The following is an 18,897-nucleotide window of genomic DNA, read 5'->3' as shown; positions in this document are numbered from 1 at the left end:
GGTGATTCAGGGCGGTACCGGGCGATACCGGGCGGTAATTCAGGGGCGGTACCGGGAGATGATTCGGGGCGGTACCGGGCGATACCGGGCGGTGATTCGGGGTGGTACCGGTCGGGGATTTGGGGCGGGGCTGGGGGCGGTACCGGGCTGTGATGCGGGGCGGTGATTTGGGGCGGTACCGGGCTGTGATTCGGGGCGGTACCGGGCGGTACCGGGCTGTGATTCGGGGCGGTACCGGGCGGTGATTCGGGGCGGTGATTTGGGGCGGTACCGGGCGGTGATTCGGGGCGGTACCGGGCGGTGATTCGGGGCGGTACCGGCGGTACCGGGCTGTGATTCGGGGCGGTACCGGGCGGTGATTCGGGGCGGTACCGGGCTGTGATTCGGGGCGGTACCGGGCGGTGATTCGGGGCGGTACCGGGCGGTGATTCGGGGCGGTACCGGGCGGTACCGGGCGGTGATTCGGGGCGGCACCGGGCGGTACCGGGCGGTGATTCGGGGCGGTACCGGGCGGTGATTCGGGGCGGCACCGGGCGGTACCGGGCGGTGATTCGGGGCGGTACCGGGCGGTGATTCGGGGCGGTACCGGGCGGTGATTCGGGGCGGGGCTGGGGGCGGGGCCTATCCCCGCTCAGGTGCGCGGGGCCCCAGTGCGGCTGCGCGGGGCGGGGCCGAGGTGATTTAATTGCCGGAAATTGGCTCGGCCCTCATTTGCTCGGGCTGAGCTCGCTGCGGGCGGTGGCTGCGTTGGAGCTCCGCGCACAGGAACAGGTTGGATTTTTGCTTTCCCTCCTCTCACAGCCTGTCCCCCTCCTTCCTCCTCCTCGCGTTCCCCTCCTTTTTCGCCATTTCCCGCCTTTCTCTCCCCTGCTCAAACCAACCCTTTTCCCTCCGCTTTCGGCCTCTCCTCCTATTTCCCCTCTACCTTTCCTCCCTCCTCCCTCGCTGTTCCTTTTCTTTTCTTTCTCCCCCGAACCCTCCCCTCCTCTCCCCCAAACCTGTCCCCCCATTCTCCCTCTCCTGTTCCCTCCTGTGTCCCCGTCCCTCTCCCCCGGCCTTTCCCTTCCCGCTTCCCTCCCTTGGGAAATGCGAGTTTTCTGTCCTAGGAATTTAAATGCTTGGGAGTTTTTTGGTTTTATTTTTTTAATAATTTAAATTGGAGTTTACCTGAGCTTTGTGATTCAATAATCTTTTATCTCTGGCATGCAGGATGATGTTGAGGAGACAGAAGTCCCCTGAGCACCATTTGTTGATCAGGTGAAATGTTTCAGGGGGAGAAGTTGCAGAAAAGCATTTTTCAATTACAGTTTCTTAGTCCCTACCTTGCAAGGCAGCAGGAATGTTAGCAGAGAATTCATCCTCATGTGGCATTTGAGATGATTAGAGAAATTAGGAGGTGGGATTAATGTGAAATATCAGGCACAGGAACATGCTGTAAAGTTGGAGCATCAATTATCAACCTTTGGGAAGGAATTGCAGGCTCTGAATCAGAATTGCAGTGGTCTAAAAGAGAAGGCTGAAAGGGCCAGGCATTAATCTGCAGCATCAGAAAGAACACTCTGGGCCTTCAGAGGAAAATGGAAGTGATAGGAAATTAAACTAAAATGAAGAAGTTGAAGTTGCTTGGCATGAGGAAGAAGAGCTGGATATCAGTGAAATAGGGACAGGATCTGGGCTTGGCCTTTTAGCTGCTGCTGAAGGAACATAGAGGTGCAGTGTTTTCCTGGAGCTTGTGCAGCTTTTACAGCTAGTGTGAGTACATTTCCCAGTGCTGCAGTCTTTAATGGAACTCTCTGATTTTTTTCAGAAGCCATGAAGAGGTACAGGTGTAAATGAAAAGAACAGGACAAGAAAATCACTACTATTGCATGAGGAATATTCTGCATGAAGAAATACATACTGTCCTCATCTGGGAAAGCAAAATCTGCATCTCAGGAGTAAAAGAGTTTCTCACCAATGCAGAAGAGCTCTTGGGGTTTGATTTTTCAATTGTCTGCTTTCACTTTCAAGTTGAGCCTCGTGTGTGCCTGTGAGTATCAAAAAAGAAATTGCAAAGCTCTTTCCTTGCATGTTTCCTGGGAGGAACGTGGTCAGAGGCTTCTCCAGGAATAAAGAGAGGGAGGAATTGAAGGCAGAGAAAGTGACTCAAGGTCAGAGTGGATCCAGCACTGAGCCCTCCAGGCTCTGTCTGGTGCCAGCCTTGGGTGCCAGTGCTGAGGGGGAGTTTAGGATTTCCCCCCTTGTCCCTTATGTGATTTGCCTTTCTCTGAAGGGCAGTAAATGTGCTGAATGTGTCACTTGGGTTCAAGGAGGGCTGAGTAAAATGAGCCAGAAATCCTCTCCATGTGCTCTGTGCAGGTCTGTTAATACTAGGGGGGGTGTTGGAAATGAATCTCAGCAGGGAGATGACAGAGACTGGAGGGACAGAAATAACTATCATGTGTCAAAAATATATTCTCCTCAGCCCTGGAATGAGCTCCTTTTGTCAATATTAAGGAAGTGTAGATACATGGGGATATATAATTTGGGCATATTGTCCATCCCACACATCCTCAGTGGACTGAAAACCCTGCAGCTCTTGGCCTGCTAACGTGGCTCTTTTTTCATTAATGCTGAAGTTCTGCTAAGTAAGAAACATTTTAGAGTATTTTTATACCATCTTTTCATTCTTTAGCATGTAAAGGAATTTGCTTCAAAGGACTTTGTTAGCATCTCCCTAAATTACACAGTATTTTCTTCTGAGGGCAAGGCCAGTTTATGCTCTCACGAGCTCTGAAAACCCTGAAATCCTTTTCCAGCTTTAAGGAAAGTAACAAAGAAATAGAAAGCCCTGATTTGTATTTTAAGAAAGTTGATTTTTCTGTGTAATGATTTAGACACCACAACTGTGAAGATTCAAACTTTCATGTTGACTGCAGGAGAATCTTCTGCCACGATCATCACTGAGTTTGTCTGCTGCTTTTAATAGTGTCAGCATTTAAATATATATATTTCTATTTATTTACAGTTATATATTTTCTATCATTTTAATTTTCTAACATGAGGTGTATATTGATTTCCTCTCTAGAAGCTGGAGATGTGTGGGCATCCTGATGACTGCAACAGATTTTCAAGAGTTGCCTGAAGCATGCACAGAACTGAACTGACACAGAGGTACAGTCACTTTTCATTCAGAAATTCCACTTATGAAAACTGAGTCTGAAGGTGTGTTTGGAGTCAGACCCACAGGACAGGCTTTTTCTTTTATCACAGCTGTTCCCCTGGTAATACAGACATTTTCTTCACAGGAGATTTAATAGGGTACAATTGTCAGAAGGAATGTTTTGTGCTTTAGTGGAAACACTTGTAATCATCTATCAGCCTCTATTCCTCTCACAAGTGTGAATTTCCAGGTTATTTCTGCATGTGCAAAGGACTCTCTGCTTCCCCTACCAAATGTGTGGTGTCCTTGTAAAACAGGTAAAAGCAGCTGAGTCTCCTGAAAATAGTTCTGGTTTATTCACAGTAAACACTAGAATTCATGCTTATATATCAAAGACAGAATATTATTTTTAGGTTGCAAACTTTTTATTTGCCCATTTGATCAATTTAATTTTGTTCTTCCACATTGTAAATTTCCTGAGGGGTGTTTGCAGCATTTCCCCCCACCTCTGCTCTAGGTGTTGTTTTTAGCAATGATTGGTTTTCATGCTCAGCAGTTCCCCTTGCCCCTTGCTTTGCTGGTTCACTGGAATGTTTTAGCTGGAAAACTGCAATATTTCTGGAGCTTTCAGTGTGCTAAGTGCTCAGCTCAGGGGCCAAGTGGGGGCCAGCTGAGCAACTGCAGCAGCACAAGGAGAAATGAGTGGATGCTGCATTTTATTTGTGGGAAAAGCTGCTCCCTGCATCATCCCTGCCAGGCCATTGGAAAAGCTCTGGTTGTACAGTTGGGCTCTCTTGCTCTTGGAGCAGTGGGGTTTACTTTTTGTCCAGCTGGCAGAATATTTCACAGATCCTGCTTGGGATTTTTCACTTGCCTGAGTTTTCTTCTGTTTTACCTTCAGTTCAATGGTCAGGACTGCAATCCTTCTCTGGTTTCCTTTTGGGAACTCCTTGGTTCCTGTGAAAATGCTCAAAAGTATTTTTTAACATGCTTTTGTTTCCTGGTTTGCTCTTTTTAAAGTCCCCTAGAATAATACAGTGCATTGCTGATTCACACTGGGGCTCACTGTAATGATCCCTGGGGTGATTTTTTTCCTTGGGTTGAATTTAGTGGCTTTTTAGTTTGTTCCATTTTTGTTTGCTTGGTTTGGTTTTTGACTAGGAAAGCCATCATAGAACCAAACAACCTTTGTGGTGAAATAAGTAGTCCAGCAAGTTCTGTATTCTATATTTTGGGTTTGAAAGATGAAGAATTCAGTCAGAGAACAGAGATGAGTTGAACAATGTGCAGTTCCCTCCATCCAGGAATGTTCACCATGACAGTGGTGCAAGTTCAGCTGTGCCCATAACCAAGGTGATTGTTCCTGTCCTTCCAGAATTCTGCCCAGTGACAGAGAGATTTTATTCTATTGATGAAGCTGCTTTCAGTGGCAGGACATCACTTTTATCTGCACTGGTGCATAACAGATGTCACTGGCACAGGGAGTGTGGCCCACATTGGGCACAGTCCCAGCTGAGCCTCCCCAGTCAGGGCTTTATTCAGGGAGGAAACAAAGTCTGAACTGGTTCCACTGCTGCCCCTTGAATCCACCTGTTCTGCAGTGAGTCCAGTGTGGGAGTTAAAGCTCCATTAGTCCAGTGCATCAGCTGCTAGAGCACTGCTGAGCACAAAATCCCAAACCCAGAGTCATGGTCTGAGAACCACGGCCCTGGGTTTAGCAGGATGGCTGCTGATCAGGAGCTCTAATAAATGACATTTCACCTGTTCACTGTCATTCCCAGCCCAGCACACCATCAATGCTTGAAGTGCTTCATTAGTGCTCCAGCTCTGGTTTGCTTCCCTTTCTCTACAGCAAAGAATGCACAGGAAGAGCTCTTGCCAAGGGCCTGCTCTGCAGAAGCAGCTCACTGAACTCCCTTCCAAATATTGAATTGCACTGACCTTTTTTGGCTTCTTTTCTTCTCCTTGATGCACTTTCCTTCCATGAGAATAGTTCTGGAGTTCTGTGGCTGTGCTGTCACCCTTCATTCAGTCCCTGCTGGATGGAAACAGGCACTCCTTGCAGCTGTCCTTGTAAATCAGGGTGCAAAGCAGCAAACAGGAGAGGGGCAAAGGGAGAAACAGGCAGGAGACAGCTAAGGAGGTAAAGGGAGCTTGGCAAAAGTGTTGGAGAAAAGCAGAGAGGAGAGAAATCCTGCTGGGCCAGAGAAAGGCTGAGAGCACTGAGGGGCAGCTGATGTTCTTGCTGTGCTGGTCAGTGGCACTGGCCATGGGGGGTGGCTTTTTTCCCTCAATTCCTTGGAATTTAGTTCACCAAGTGTGAACTATCTGTTCATCAAATCTTGTTGAATCGTTATTTTCTATTTAATAGGTGCCAAAAGATTTGTTGCTGAATGTTTTGGGGTTTTTTCCCCCATTAAAAATTGCACACCAGTTTAAAGCAGAGCTAGCCCCACTGAGAGAAATGGGATCTGAGTTTGGAATTTTAGAACTGCAGAAGGTGACTGCTTATGTAACAGCACAACAAAGCTGGTGCAGGTTTCCTTATCCAGAATTCCCTCTGCTTTCTCCTTTCCAGTTTACTCCAACACTGAGCTTCAGCCAAATCCCAGAGGCTGCATTCTAAGAGCTGTGCAGAGAATTTGGGCAGAGAACTGTGCTTCCATACCCACCTGCATCATCCAACCAGGAACAGGTAAGATGCTTGTTTCTTGGATTTCAGGCCCAAGGAGTTAAATTCCTGATTAGAGCTTGTAGGTTTGTGACCCTTTGGAGTTGCTGAAGATCCAGGTGTGTTGCCTGGTGCCTGGATTAGAATGCCAGTCCCATTTGAAACAGACAGAAATGTGTTATCCAAAAAGTGAGTCTGGGTGCTGCACCTGCCTGGCCCCCCTGCACATGCTCACCCTTGGAAAGCTCTGCAAGATTTTTTGAGTTAGGGAGGCACTGGGGGGTTTGTTTGCAAGGGAAACTACATGGAGGGAAAAAACAGCTGGTGTGGGGGGACAGAAAGAGGAGCCCTTCTGTGCCTACTGTCTCTGTTTCAAACTCTGAGGGTGTCACTCCTGTCCTGAGGGTTCAAAGGGATAATAGAAAGAAGGATTTTCATTGCCTTGTGCACAGGAGCTGTGCTAGTCCCAGTTCAAACTTGAAAGGACAGGTGGAAAGGGAGAGAGGGAGCTGAATGCTTACCTTATATCCTGGAGAAATTGTTCATTGCTGTGCAATGCTGCCTCTGTCCTGTGCCAAGATGACTGGGCCCTGGGCTGAGAGGCTGCTTGAGTGCTGCTGGCACAAGTTAAAGCTGCCTGGGGAGTGCTTGACAAGGACAATGTCAGGGTTGGTCTACCCAAAATCTGACCCTTTGTTTTTTCTTCTCTCCCTTGCACCTCTTTGCAAAGTTTATGTCATTCACCCTTATGCTTTTACAAATCTTTTAATCTAAAGCACAATGCTTCCATTGCTGTGGGAGGGCAGTGATTGAGAGCAGAGGCTGTGAGTGTTCAGTGTGGCAATGCAGATCTGTCAGTGAGGAAAGAGCCTGAAACCAAACACTGCCATGGGGACTGTCTGGGAATTAGGTGATAATGAGAAAAGGAGAGTTCAGGCTGAAATGTAGAAGAAATCCATGAAAGTGAGCCAAGATAGTTTTAATTAATTGAAAATACCAATGCAGATCTAACTAAGTTGACAACAAGTTAATTCAAAATCTGTATTTATTTTCATTCTAATAGTTTTTATTCTGGCTGTTTTTCTTCTGCCAATGCTTTCTCAGTAATAGTAGATTGTTGTACATAATTCCTGCCATAACTGAAATACACCCTTCCTTCTTTTCCTTGTTTGATAGCCTAATTAAAACCACAGTGTATATTGTTTTCTATATGATATAATATCCTAAGACCCTCATAACTCTCACAAATAATTTCTATTTTAATTGGAACATAGGTGAACTATCTGTGCAAGTCATAAAAGAAAAAGAAATAAGATAAAGGAGTAAAATCAAAGGTAGGAATTCTTTTCTTGACAAAACTGTGATCTTTCCCAGAAAATGCAGGAGGGAATAATCCCACACAAGCCACTCCCCCTGAAAGAAGCCAAAGCCCCTTGGAGGATTCAGCTCATCCCTGCTGTCATCTCCAGCAATCTCTGGGCACTGAGATGAGATGATCTTGCAATCTGCTCTGGGACAGCAGGAGGGCAGCCAGATCTGACAGATCCTTCACTTCCAGCTTGACTTCTCCAAGCCTCCAGGACTTCTCTCCTGCTTCAAAGAAGTTTTCCTATGAACTGCAAGGCTCACTTCTGATTTCCTTCTCCCTTCTGGAAAACCATGGAGCTTCTCAGCAACCCTGGTGAGTCCCAATCTGTTTCCTGGCTCCACATTGTTATCCTTCCCTCACTGGATGGTGTGCTGGCTTTTCTGAATCCTGGGGGAATAGATGCCTTGGCTGTGCCCTGAGGAACAGGGAATGGAGCACAGGTCTCACAGGAGCAAGAGAGCAGGGAGGGTGCACAAGGTAATCAGCTCCTCCATCCCTCCCCAAACATCCCAGATCATCCTGGCTCTTGGGAAATATCACTTGTACAAAGCCTTGGAGTGATTATACCAAATTCTAGTACTGGATAACAAAGATAATGATAGGGGGAGAAAAATCCCCAAACCCCAGCACCTTTTTGCATAACAAACTTGTACAGTTATAACTTATAAATCTCTTCTTTGTATCTAAGGTTGCCCATTCTCCCTAAAGCAGAGAAACAAAGCAGGCAGCAGTAAAGAAGCTGTCTGGGGTACAAGACACTGCCTCTGCCAGCAAAGCTATTTAGTGTCCATCTCTATTCCATCCAGCTGTAGCCAATTGCACAGTTATGGTAACAGTGCCCTCCACAGGAATTTGGGAGGGATTATAACACTAAGCATATGCTGGTTGCAATAGGCTTCTTCATAGCCTGATGGCAAACATGAAGTTTGCATAACTCCATTTGCATCAGGGATATAAAATCAGATGAAGCAAGTGAAGAATGGGAGAGCTATTCCTAGACTGCAGCAGACACCAGCAATGAATTAGGAGAGGGCTCCAGCCTCAGCCTGGCATGGCTGGATTTTTTCTTGGACCTGCCTCAATTAACTGAGCTTTGAGCTCTTGGTGGCTGGGAGTTGGTGTTCTCCACACTGGGGCAATTGGAAATTATTTCAGTATCATTAGAAATTTTAGAAAAATGCAGCTAAAACTCTCACCTCATTCCCCTCTAAGTTATCCCAGTGTTTCCCAGCTAGGAGCTGCACTGAGGTGAGGCAGGGGAAATGACATCAGGGAACAGCTGTAAAGGTAAAGGCAGAAAGAGAAGATTTACCAGCAAAGGGCAGGGAAGGGGAAAGGGGACAGAAAACATTTCTGTGGTCTAATGAACAATAATTTCTGTTTCCCCAGTGAGAAGAACAGACTCCCAGCCAGTCAGGCCTGACTGTCCCCTGCAGCGAGGGCTCAGCACACATCTACAGAGACAAGTGCAGCAGCTGAAAGGAAAAAGAATAAGCAGAAGAAAAAGGTAATTTCTTTAGTTTCCAAGTAGTTTGCAGTTCTTCAAGCCCTAGCAGCATTTGCTCTTGGTTTGGGCTGGGTGAATGATGAGCCCTGGGCACAGCTGATGCCATTCACTCAGCTGGAAGCCCGGGGTGGCTCAGAGGGGACACAGAAGTGTTTGTGTAGGACAATGCCAGGGGATGCCAAGGGCAGGCAGGTGGCATTTGGAGGGGATTGCTGAGGGGCCTGAAGGGAGCCCAGCAGACAGTTTCCCTGGGAAAGGCCAGGCCCCTGGGCAGAGCAGGCAGGGCTCTGCAGGGGCAGCAGGGAGGGCTCAGCTCTGGGCACTCTCTGTGTCCCCCTGGGCTGGCACAGGCAGCCAGGAAGGGAGGAGAGGCTCCCTGGGGATGAGGCAGAGAGAGCCAGCAGGGGAGCAGCCTCGGGCTGCAGAGGGGCAGCAGAAAGGCAAAGGGACCTGCCTGGCCACTGTGGGCAGCAGGATGGACACTGGGCTGAGCAGGGCAGGGCAGGAGGGGCTCTGAGCTCATCTGCAGGGACACAGGGAGGGCATGTTTGGGAGGGAAGAGCTCAGGGGATGAGTTCACTCACCCTGGCACCACTTGTGTTTGCACCAGGTGGCACCAGAGGGGAAGGTCAGAGCCAGCCCTGCTTGACCTCTGAATTCCTGGATCAGTTTCAGAAGCTGCCAGATGAGGGATTAAAAATACACAAGAATGAAACCAGGAGCATGAATGAGGTAAGGGGGACTCCATTACACTGTTGTCATAGAATTCATACCAGAGTTCTGATGACAACAATGCAGTTCTTCATTTGTGTTAGTCACTGAGTGGGATTTGGGGTCTGTCTGGATTTCCAAGCCCTCATGGTGGCCCTGACACTGCTCAGGTGGCAAAAGCAGAGTCAGAGCTCCTGGCAGGCACAGGGTGTGTTCCCCCAGAGTGGGTTGTGGAGGAATTGTTTGGGACTTGGCTTGTCCCTCTGGGTGATCACAGCCCAGTTGCTGTGATTTGTACAATTCCAAACATTTGACTGCCCAAACTGCCCAGCCCAGGGGCTTGAGCTGACAGGGCAGCACAAAGATTGTTCTCTGTGCAGCGCCCAGATTTGGGCTCACTGTCAGCTTTGCTGGTTCCCATGAATTATCCCACAGCTCCCTGCTCAGTTCCTGCTGCCATAACCTCACAGTGCCTCATGGAGGGTGGATATTCCCATGCAGAGCTGCTGCTTGAACACCAGCTGTGCCAGGAACCAGCAGAGCTCCCAAGGAACCTCAGCAGCATGGGGACAAGGACAGGTGTGTATTGCAAAGAATTTGCTATTTCAAACCCTCATCCCCAGCCCCAGCCATGTCCCTGGGGGCCCTTGACAGAGTTGCTGGAGTTCAGCTGATGCAGCCCCCTGAGCTGGGCTCCAGGTGATATTCCCAAGCAGGAGAAGGCAGGGCCAGGGGCGCTCCCAGCCCGTGCCAAGGCAGCTCCCCGTGCCCAGGGGAGGACATCTCTCCCTGCAGCAGCTCAGCTCCTTCCAGAGCCTCAGCAGGGGCCTCTGCAGGTTCTTTTCCCTCAGCACAGGCTGCACATCCCTGCCTTCAGCACACCTCCAGCGGGACCCACCTGGGAAAGCTTTCCATCCCTTCTGCACCTCCAGCTGGCTCCCTGGAAACTCCCACCTGCTTCCAGACACAACTTCATGCCACCCAAACCTCTGGTTTGAAGGCACCTCTGCAGGCTGTTGGCTGGGATTTAGTACCTGTGAGGGAAGATGGCCTTGGCTTTAGTGCTGCTGCTGCTGCTGCTGGGTGATGGGCTCAGGCTGGAAGGGAAGGGATTTGGGGTGGGCAGGACATACCTGGCAGCTGCCTGGCAGCTCTGGGAGGCTGGAAGCAGGAATTGCTGCGTGAGCCCCTGGGCACGCAGCCCCTGCTGCCATCCCCAGGAAAGGGCAGCTGTTCCTTGGGCTGCTTCTGGGCTGTCAGTGGCTGTGGCCAGGCTGCAGCATCTCCAGGAGCCCGTTGAGAGCAGCCCCTGGCCCAGGAGCCACGGGCAGCCCTGGAGCCGTGTCCGTGGCAGCGCCGGCCGGGCCCCCAGCGCCCATCCCGGGCCGTGTGCTGGGCACGGGCAGGACACTGCAGGCACAGCCCCTCCCTGAGAGCCCCAGGGCAGGAGGGGCTGGTGCCTGCCAGGGGCTCCTGGCCTCCTCCTGCCCCCCGTTCCCTGCAGCTGGGACACACACAGACACCAAGGAACATTGCTGGCAGCCAGCAGGAGACACCGAGGCCTCTGCGCAGCTCTGGGCCACAAGAGCAGCCCCAGCTCCAGCAGCTGCCTTCATTTTGGCAACACTCACCTGCAGCAAATGCCACCTGCCCCTCTCCAGAAGAGCTCTGGCCACGCAGCAAGGGAAGCCTCAGGACTCCTCCTGCTCATGTTTCTCCCTGCAAAGAAACATGGACAAGAGCAAATCTGCAGCTGCTGGGTAAATCCTGGAAAGGGGCAGGAAAATCAGGGTTATGGGAAGAGTTTGGTGCTGTCCTGTCAGCTGCCAGCCAGTTCTGCCCTACAGCCAGGGCAGGGGCTGGTGTGTGAAGCAGCTTCAGCAGAAGAGAAGGAGCTGCAGTTCCCTCGCTGGTGCCAAGGATTCCTGCACCTGGGGAGGTTCATACCTGGGATGCAGAGACCGGCTCAGTCAGTTGGAGCAGAGTCCTGGTACTGCCCAGCTTGTGAGCTCAATTCTCCCACGGGCTGTGTCCCCCAGAGTCAGATTCCAGCGAGCTCTCTCAACCCCACTACATCCTGCCATCTGGAAATGAAACAAAAGCTTTCAATAAAAGTTTCAATGAAATGTTTGGCCGGTGCAGAGCTTTTTTGGGTTGCAGAGCAAGGGGGAGGGGGAGCATCTCACCCGGCAGGTGCAGCAGAAGCAGCCCGAGTGGAGCCGTGCCCGGCCCCGGCCGAGCGGCTCCTGCCGCGCTCCAGCCCCGCTCGCTGCGCAGGGTTCCGGGCAGGAGCCCCGGGCTGTGCGGGCACGGGGAACGGGGAGCCGGGCGCTGCTCCCCGCTCGGGGCTGCGGGGCCTCCGCACAGCGCGGGACGGGGGCAGCGGCAGCGGCGGCGTTTGGGGCTCCCGGGGCCGGCACGGCGCTCCCCGTGCCCCGGCCGCTTCCAGCCGCGATGCGGCGTCCGCACGGGGAGATGCCGCCGCCGCTGTCCCGGGCGCGGTTCCCGGCACAGCCCCGGCTCCCCGCGGCCGCGGCGGGATCGTGCCCGGAGTCCCGCGGCCGCCGGGCCGGAGCGGCAGCGGCAGCGCCGGGCTCGGCCCCAGCGCCCGTCCGGGGCGGCTGCTGCTGCTGCTGCTGCTGCTGCCCGCGGCGATCCCGGTCCCGATCCCGGCCCCGATCCCGGCCCGGCCCGGGGAGAGGCGGCACCGCTCGGAACCCCCAGCGACACCGGCAGAAGCCCGAGCCGAGCCCCGGTCCCAGCTGAGCACCGCGGGCTCCGCGCAGCACCGGGAGCGGTCCCTGGGTCGGGCTGGGCGCAGCGATCCGGACGAGCATCCCGCAGCATCCCGCAGCATCCCGCAGCATCCCGCAGCATCCCGCAGCATCCCGCAGCTTCCCGCAGCATCCCGCAGCACCCCGGCAAAAGCGATCCCGTATGGAGCGGGGCGGGAGCGGATCGGCCGCTTTTAAAGGGCGCGGGAGGGGCGGGGCCGGGGTGGGCGGGGCCTGCACAGGTGCGCGGGGCGGAAGCTGCACAGGTGTGCGGGGCCCCAGAGCGCATGCGCGGGGCGGGGCTGAGGGGGATTTAAACGGCGGCGCGAGCCCGGCGGAGCCATTTGCTCGTCGGAGGTCGTGGTGCGCGGGTCGGGCTCTGTCTCTCTTTTTCTCTATATTTATATTTTTTTTGCTTTTTGTTTTTTTTCTTGTTTCTCCTCTATTCTTCCCTCCCTTCCTCCCCTCCCCTACCCCCCACACCCCCCCCCCCCCAACCCCCCCCCCCTCTCCCCCCTAGCCCTCCCCTCCCTCCCCCCCAAATTCTCCCTTCCGTCCCCCCCGGCCCGGCGGCCGGCCCCGCCCGGCGGCCCCGCCCACCCCATACCCCGCCCCATACCTATACACACCCTACCCTACCCTATTCTGCCCTATCCTATTCTACCCTACCCTACCCTACCCTGTTCTACCCTACCCTACCCTATTCCTTTTTCCTTCTGCTGTTTCTTCTACCGTTCCTTCTCCCCCAACCCTGGGGTCCCCGGGCTCTCTCCCCGCTGCCCCCCACTCCCATCCTCCGTCCCCATTTTTGTTTGTTTTTTTTTTTCCCCGCACGGCGGGGTTCGGGGTGCCGGATAATAAAGGCCGTCGTGCCCTGAGCCGGCGCCCCCCACGGTCCCTGCAGCCCCACACGGGGACCGCCCGCTCTGCGGGGGTCCCCATTCCGGTCCAATACACGGCCCGACACCGCCGGGGTTCCGGCTTTCCCTACATCACACGGGGGGTCCCGGGGTGGGGGGTTCAGGATGGGACCCTCTCACTAGGAGGGGGTCCCGGGGGGTGGGCGGGGTTAGGCGGGGGGGGTGGGAGGGCCCCCTCCGGGGGGGGGCCCTGGGGGGGGGGCGGGGGGCGGGGCCCCTCCGGGGGGAGGGGCCGGGGTGGGAGGGGTCGGGGGGGTCAGCCCCCCTTGACCCCTCCCACCCAGGCCCCTCCCCTCGGGACGGGCCCCTCCCCCTGGCCCCACCCCAGGACCCTCCCCCGGACGGGGCCCGGGGGAGGGAGGGAGGGGTGGGGTGGGGGGCGGGAGGGAGGGGAGGGGCGGGTGGGGGTAGGTGGGGAGGGCACGGTACGCTGCACCGTGCATACATACAGGGGGAAAAAAAAAAAAAAAAACCACCGTACCGTCCCTCCCCACCTACCCCCACCCGCCCCTCCCCTCCCTCCCGCCCCCCCACCCCACCCCTCCCTCCCTCCCCCGGGCCCCGTCCGGGGGAGGGTCCTGGGGTGGGGCCAGGGGGAGGGGCCCGTCCCGAGGGGAGGGGCCTGGGTGGGAGGGGTCAAGGGGGGCGGACCCCCCCGACCCCTCCCACCCCGGCCCCTCCCCCCCGGAGGGGCCCCCCCCCCCCCCCCCCCCCAGGGCCTCCCCCCGGAGGGGGCCCTCCCACCCCCCCCGCCTAACCCCGCCCACCCCCGGGACCCCCTCCTAGTGAGAGGGTCCCATCCTGAACCCCCCACCCCGGGACCCCCCGTGTGATGTAGGGAAAGCCGGAACCCCGGCGGTGTCGGGCCGTGTATTGGACCGGAATGGGGACCCCCGCAGAGCGGGCGGTCCCGTGTGGGGCTGCAGGGACCGTGGGGGCGCCGGCTCAGGGCACGACGGCCTTTATTATCCGGCACCCCGAACCCCGCCGTGCGGGGAAAAAAAAAAAAAAAAAAACCAAAAATGGGGACGGAGGATGGGAGTGGGGGGCAGAGGGGAGAGAGCCCGGGGACCCCAGGGTTGGGGGAGAAGGAACGGTAGAAGGAACAGCAGAAGGAAAAAGGAATAGGGTAGGGTAGGGTAGAACAGGGTAGGGTAGGGTAGGGTAGAATAGGATAGGGCAGAATAGGGAAGGGTAGGGTGTGTATAGGTATGGGGCGGGGTATGGGGTGGGCGGGGCCGCCGGGCGGGGCCGGCCGCCGGGCCGGGGGGGACGGAAGGGAGAATTTGGGGGGGAGGGAGGGGAGGGCTAGGGGGGAGAGGGGGGGGGGGGGGGGGGGGGGTGTGGGGGGTAGGGGAGGGGAGGAAGGGAGGGAAGAATAGAGGAGAAGCAAAAAAAAAGAAAACAAAAAGCAAAAAAAATATAAATATAGAGAAAAAGAGAGACAGAGCCCGACCCGCGCACCACGACCTCCGACGAGCAAATGGCTCCGCCGGGCTCGCGCCGCCGCTTAAATCCCCCTCAGCCCCGCCCCGCGCATGCGCTCTGGGGCCCCGCACACCTGTGCAGCTTCCGCCCCGCGCACCTGTGCAGGCCCCGCCCACCCCGGCCCCGCCCCTCCCGCGCCCTTTAAAAGCGGCCGATCCGCTCCCGCCCCGCTCCATACGGGATCGCTTTTGCCGGGGTGCTGCGGGATGCTGCGGGATGCTGCGGGATGCTGCGGGATGCTCGTCGGGATCGCTGCGCCCAGCCCGACCCAGGGACCGCTCCCGGTGCTGCGCGGAGCCCGCGGTGCTCAGCTGGGACCGGGGCTCGGCTCGGGCTTCTGCCGGTGTCGCTGGGGGTTCCGAGCGGTGCCGCCTCTCCCCGGGCCGGGCCGGGATCGGGGCCGGCATCGGGACCGGGATCGCCGCGGGCAGCAGCAGCAGCAGCAGCAGCAGCAGCAGCCGCCCCGGACGGGCGCTGGGGCCGAGCCCGGCGCTGCCGCTGCCGCTCCGGCCCGGCGGCCGCGGGACTCCGGGCACGATCCCGCCGCGGCCGCGGGGAGCCGGGGCTGTGCCGGGAACCGCGCCCGGGACAGCGGCGGCGGCATCTCCCCGTGCGGACGCCGCATCGCGGCTGGAAGCGGCCGGGGCACGGGCAGCGCCGTGCCGGCCCCGGGAGCCCCAAACGCCGCCGCTGCCGCTGCCCCCGTCCCGCGCTGTGCGGAGGCCCCGCAGCCCCGAGCGGGGAGCAGCGCCCGGCTCCCCGTTCCCCGTGCCCGCACAGCCCGGGGCTCCTGCCCGGAACCCTGCGCAGCGAGCGGGGCTGGAGCGCGGCAGGAGCCGCTCGGCCGGGGCCGGGCACGGCTCCACTCGGGCTGCTTCTGCTGCACCTGCCGGGTGAGATGCTCCCCCTCCCCCTTGCTCTGCAACCCAAAAAAGCTCTGCACCGGCCAAACATTTCATTGAAACTTTTATTGAAAAGCTTTTGTTTTATTTCCAGATGGCAGGATGTAGTGGGGTTGAGAGGGCTCGCTGGAATCTGACTCTGGGGGACACAGCCCGTGGGAGAATTGAGCTCACAAGCTGGGCAGTACCAGGACTCTGCTCCAACTGACTGAGCCGGTCTCTGCATCCCAGGTATGAACCTCCCCAGGTGCAGGAATCCTTGGCACCAGCGAGGGAACTGCAGCTCCTTCTCTTCTGCTGAAGCTGCTTCACACACCAGCCCCTGCCCTGGCTGTAGGGCAGAACTGGCTGGCAGCTGACAGGACAGCACCAAACTCTTCCCATAACCCTGATTTTCCTGCCCCTTTCCAGGATTTACCCAGCAGCTGCAGATTTGCTCTTGCCATGTTTCTTTGCAGGGAGAAACATGAGCAGGAGGAGTCCTGAGGCTTCCCTTGCTGCGTGGCCAGAGCTCTTCTGGAGAGGGGCAGGTGGCATTTGCTGCAGGTGAGTGTTGCCAAAATGAAGGCAGCTGCTGGAGCTGGGGCTGCTCTTGTGGCCCAGAGCTGCGCAGAGGCCTCGGTGTCTCCTGCTGGCTGCCAGCAATGTTCCTTGGTGTCTGTGTGTGTCCCAGCTGCAGGGAACGGGGGGCAGGAGGAGGCCAGGAGCCCCTGGCAGGCACCAGCCCCTCCTGCCCTGGGGCTCTCAGGGAGGGGCTGTGCCTGCAGTGTCCTGCCCGTGCCCAGCACACGGCCCGGGATGGGCGCTGGGGGCCCGGCCGGCGCTGCCACGGACACGGCTCCAGGGCTGCCCGTGGCTCCTGGGCCAGGGGCTGCTCTCAACGGGCTCCTGGAGATGCTGCAGCCTGGCCACAGCCACTGACAGCCCAGAAGCAGCCCCAGGAACAGCTGCCCTTTCCTGGGGATGGCAGCAGGGGCTGCGTGCCCAGGGGCTCACGCAGCAATTCCTGGTTCCAGCCTCCCAGAGCTGCCAGGCAGCTGCCAGGTATGTCCTGCCCACCCCAAATCCCTTCCCTTCCAGCCTGAGCCCATCACCCAGCAGCAGCAGCAGCACTAAAGCCAAGGCCATCTTCCCTCACAGGTACTAAATCCCAGCCAACAGCCTGCAGAGGTGCCTTAAAACCAGAGGTTTGGGTGGCATGAAGTTGTGTCTGGAAGCAGGTGGGAGTTTCCAGGGAGCCAGCTGGAGGTGCAGAAGGGATGGAAAGCTTTCCCAGGTGGGTCCCGCTGGAGGTGTGCTGAAGGCAGGGATGTGCAGCCCGTGCTGAGGGAAAAGAACCTGCAGAGGCCCCTGCTGAGGCTCTGGAAGGAGCTGAGCTGCTGCAGGGAGAGATGTCCTCCCCTGGGCACGGGGAGCTGCCTTGGCACGGGCTGGGAGCGCCCCTGGCCCTGCCTTCTCCTGCTTGGGAATATCACCTGGAGCCCAGCTCAGGGGGCTGCATCAGCTGAACTCCAGCAACTCTGTCAAGGGCCTCCAGGGACATGGCTGGGGCTGGGGATGAGGGTTTGAAATAGCAAATTCTTTGCAATACACACCTGTCCCTGTCCCCATGCTGCTGAGGTTCCTTGGGAGCTCTGCTGGTTCCTGGCACAGCTGGTGTTCAAGCAGCAGCTCTGCATGGGAATATCCACCCTCCATGAGGCACTGTGAGGTTATGGCAGCAGGAACTGAGCAGGGAGCTGTGGGATAATTCATGGGAACCAGCAAAGCTGACAGTGAGCCCAAATCTGGGTGCTGCACAGAGAACAATCTTTGTGCTGCCCTGTCAGCTCAAGCCCCTGGGCTGGGCAGTTTGGGCAGTCAAATGTTTGGAATTGTACAAATCACAGCAACTGGGCTGTGATCACCCAGAGGGACAAGCCAAGTCCCAAACAATTCCTCCATAACCCACTCTGGGGAAACACACCCTGTGCCTGCCAGGAGCTCTGACTCTGCTTTTGCCACCTGAGCAGTGTCAGGGCCACCATGAGGGCTTGCAAATCCAGACAGACCCCAAATCCCACTCAGTGACTAACACAAATGAAGAACTGCATTGTTGTCATCAGAACTCTGGTATGAATTCCATGATAACAATGTAATGGAGTCCCCCTTACCTCATTCATGCTCCTGGTTTCATTCTTGTGTATTTTTAATCCTTCATCTGGCAGCTTCTGAAACTTATCCAGGAATTCAGAGGTCAAGCAGGGCTGGCTCTGACCTTCCCCTCTGGTGCCACCTGGTGCAAACACAACAGGTGCCAGGGTGAGTGAACTCATCCCCTGAGCTCTTCCCTCCCAAACATGCCCTCCCTGTGTCCCTGCAGATGAGCTCAGAGCCCCTCCTGCCCTGCCCTGCTCAGCCCAGTGTCCATCCTGCTGCCCACAGTGGCCAGGCAGGTCCCTTTGCCTTTCTGCTGCCCCTCTGCAGCCCGAGGCCGCTCCCCTGCTGGCTCTCTCTGCCTCATCCCCAGGGAGCCTCTCCTCCCTTCCTGGCTGCCTGTGCCAGCCCAGGGGGACACAGAGAGTGCCCAGAGCTGAGCCCTCCCTGCTGCCCCTGCAGAGCCCTGCCTGCTCTGCCCAGGGGCCTGGCCTTTCCCAGGGAAACTGTCTGCTGAGCTCCCTTCAGGCCCCTCAGCAATCCCCTCCAAATGCCACCTGCCTGCCCTTGGCATCCCCTGGCATTGTCCTACACAAACACTTCTGTGTCCCCTCTGAGCCACCCCGGGCTTCCAGCTGAGTGAATGGCATCAGCTGTGCCCAGGGCTCATCATTCACCCAGCCCAAACCAAGAGCAAATGCTGCTAGGGCTTGAAGAACTGCAAACTACTTGGAAACAAAAGAAATTACCTTTTTCTTCTGCTTCTTCTTTTTTCTTTCAGCTGCTGCACTTGTCTCTGTGCATGTGTGCTGAGCCCTCGCTGCAGGGGACAGTCAGGCCTGACTGGCTGTGAATCTGTTCTTCTAACTGGGGAAACAGAAAATATTGTTCATTAGACCACAGAAATGTTTTCTGTCCCCTTTCCCCTTCCCTGCCCTTTGCTGGTAAATCTCTTTCTGCCTTTACCTTTACAGCTGTTCCCTGATGTCATTTCCCCTGCCTGACTTCAGCTCCTAGCTGGGAAAACTGGCATAACTTAGAGGGGACAGAGGTGAGAGTTTTAGCTGCATTTTTCTAAAATTTCTAATGATACTGAAATAATTTCCTGTTGCCCCAGTGAGAGGAACACCAACTCACAGCCATTCAGGGCTGACAGTCACTGAGGGAAATCTGACACAGTATTTACAAGTAACCTCTCCTGGGAGCAGTCATCACCCCAGTCCTGCTGCCCTGGCAAGTTTTTGCAATGAATGGACCCAAGTTCTAATGCTTAACCT

At 56.1% G+C, this 18,897-nt stretch overlaps 1 long non-coding RNA gene across 2 annotated transcripts; it reads left to right on the top strand.

Annotated features, from left to right (window-relative positions):
• Positions 1-1,131: 1,131 nt before the first annotated feature.
• Positions 1,132-7,464, top strand: LOC306800820. 2 transcript variants are annotated; one of them, XR_013773925.1, is made up of 5 exons: positions 1,132-1,652; positions 1,811-2,029; positions 3,068-3,153; positions 5,721-5,837; positions 7,336-7,464. It is a non-coding gene; the product is annotated as an uncharacterized lncRNA (long non-coding RNA). The 2 variants fall into 2 exon arrangements; XR_013773926.1 differs by lacking the exon at positions 7,336-7,464 and adding an exon at positions 7,188-7,262.
• The last annotated feature ends 11,433 nt before the right edge of the window (positions 7,465-18,897 follow it).

This window comes from Erithacus rubecula, assembly GCF_903797595.1.
Source record: "Erithacus rubecula genome assembly, chromosome: 4".
Taxonomy (NCBI): Eukaryota; Metazoa; Chordata; class Aves; order Passeriformes; family Muscicapidae; genus Erithacus; species Erithacus rubecula.
This window is presented reverse-complemented; position numbering and strand designations above follow the sequence as displayed.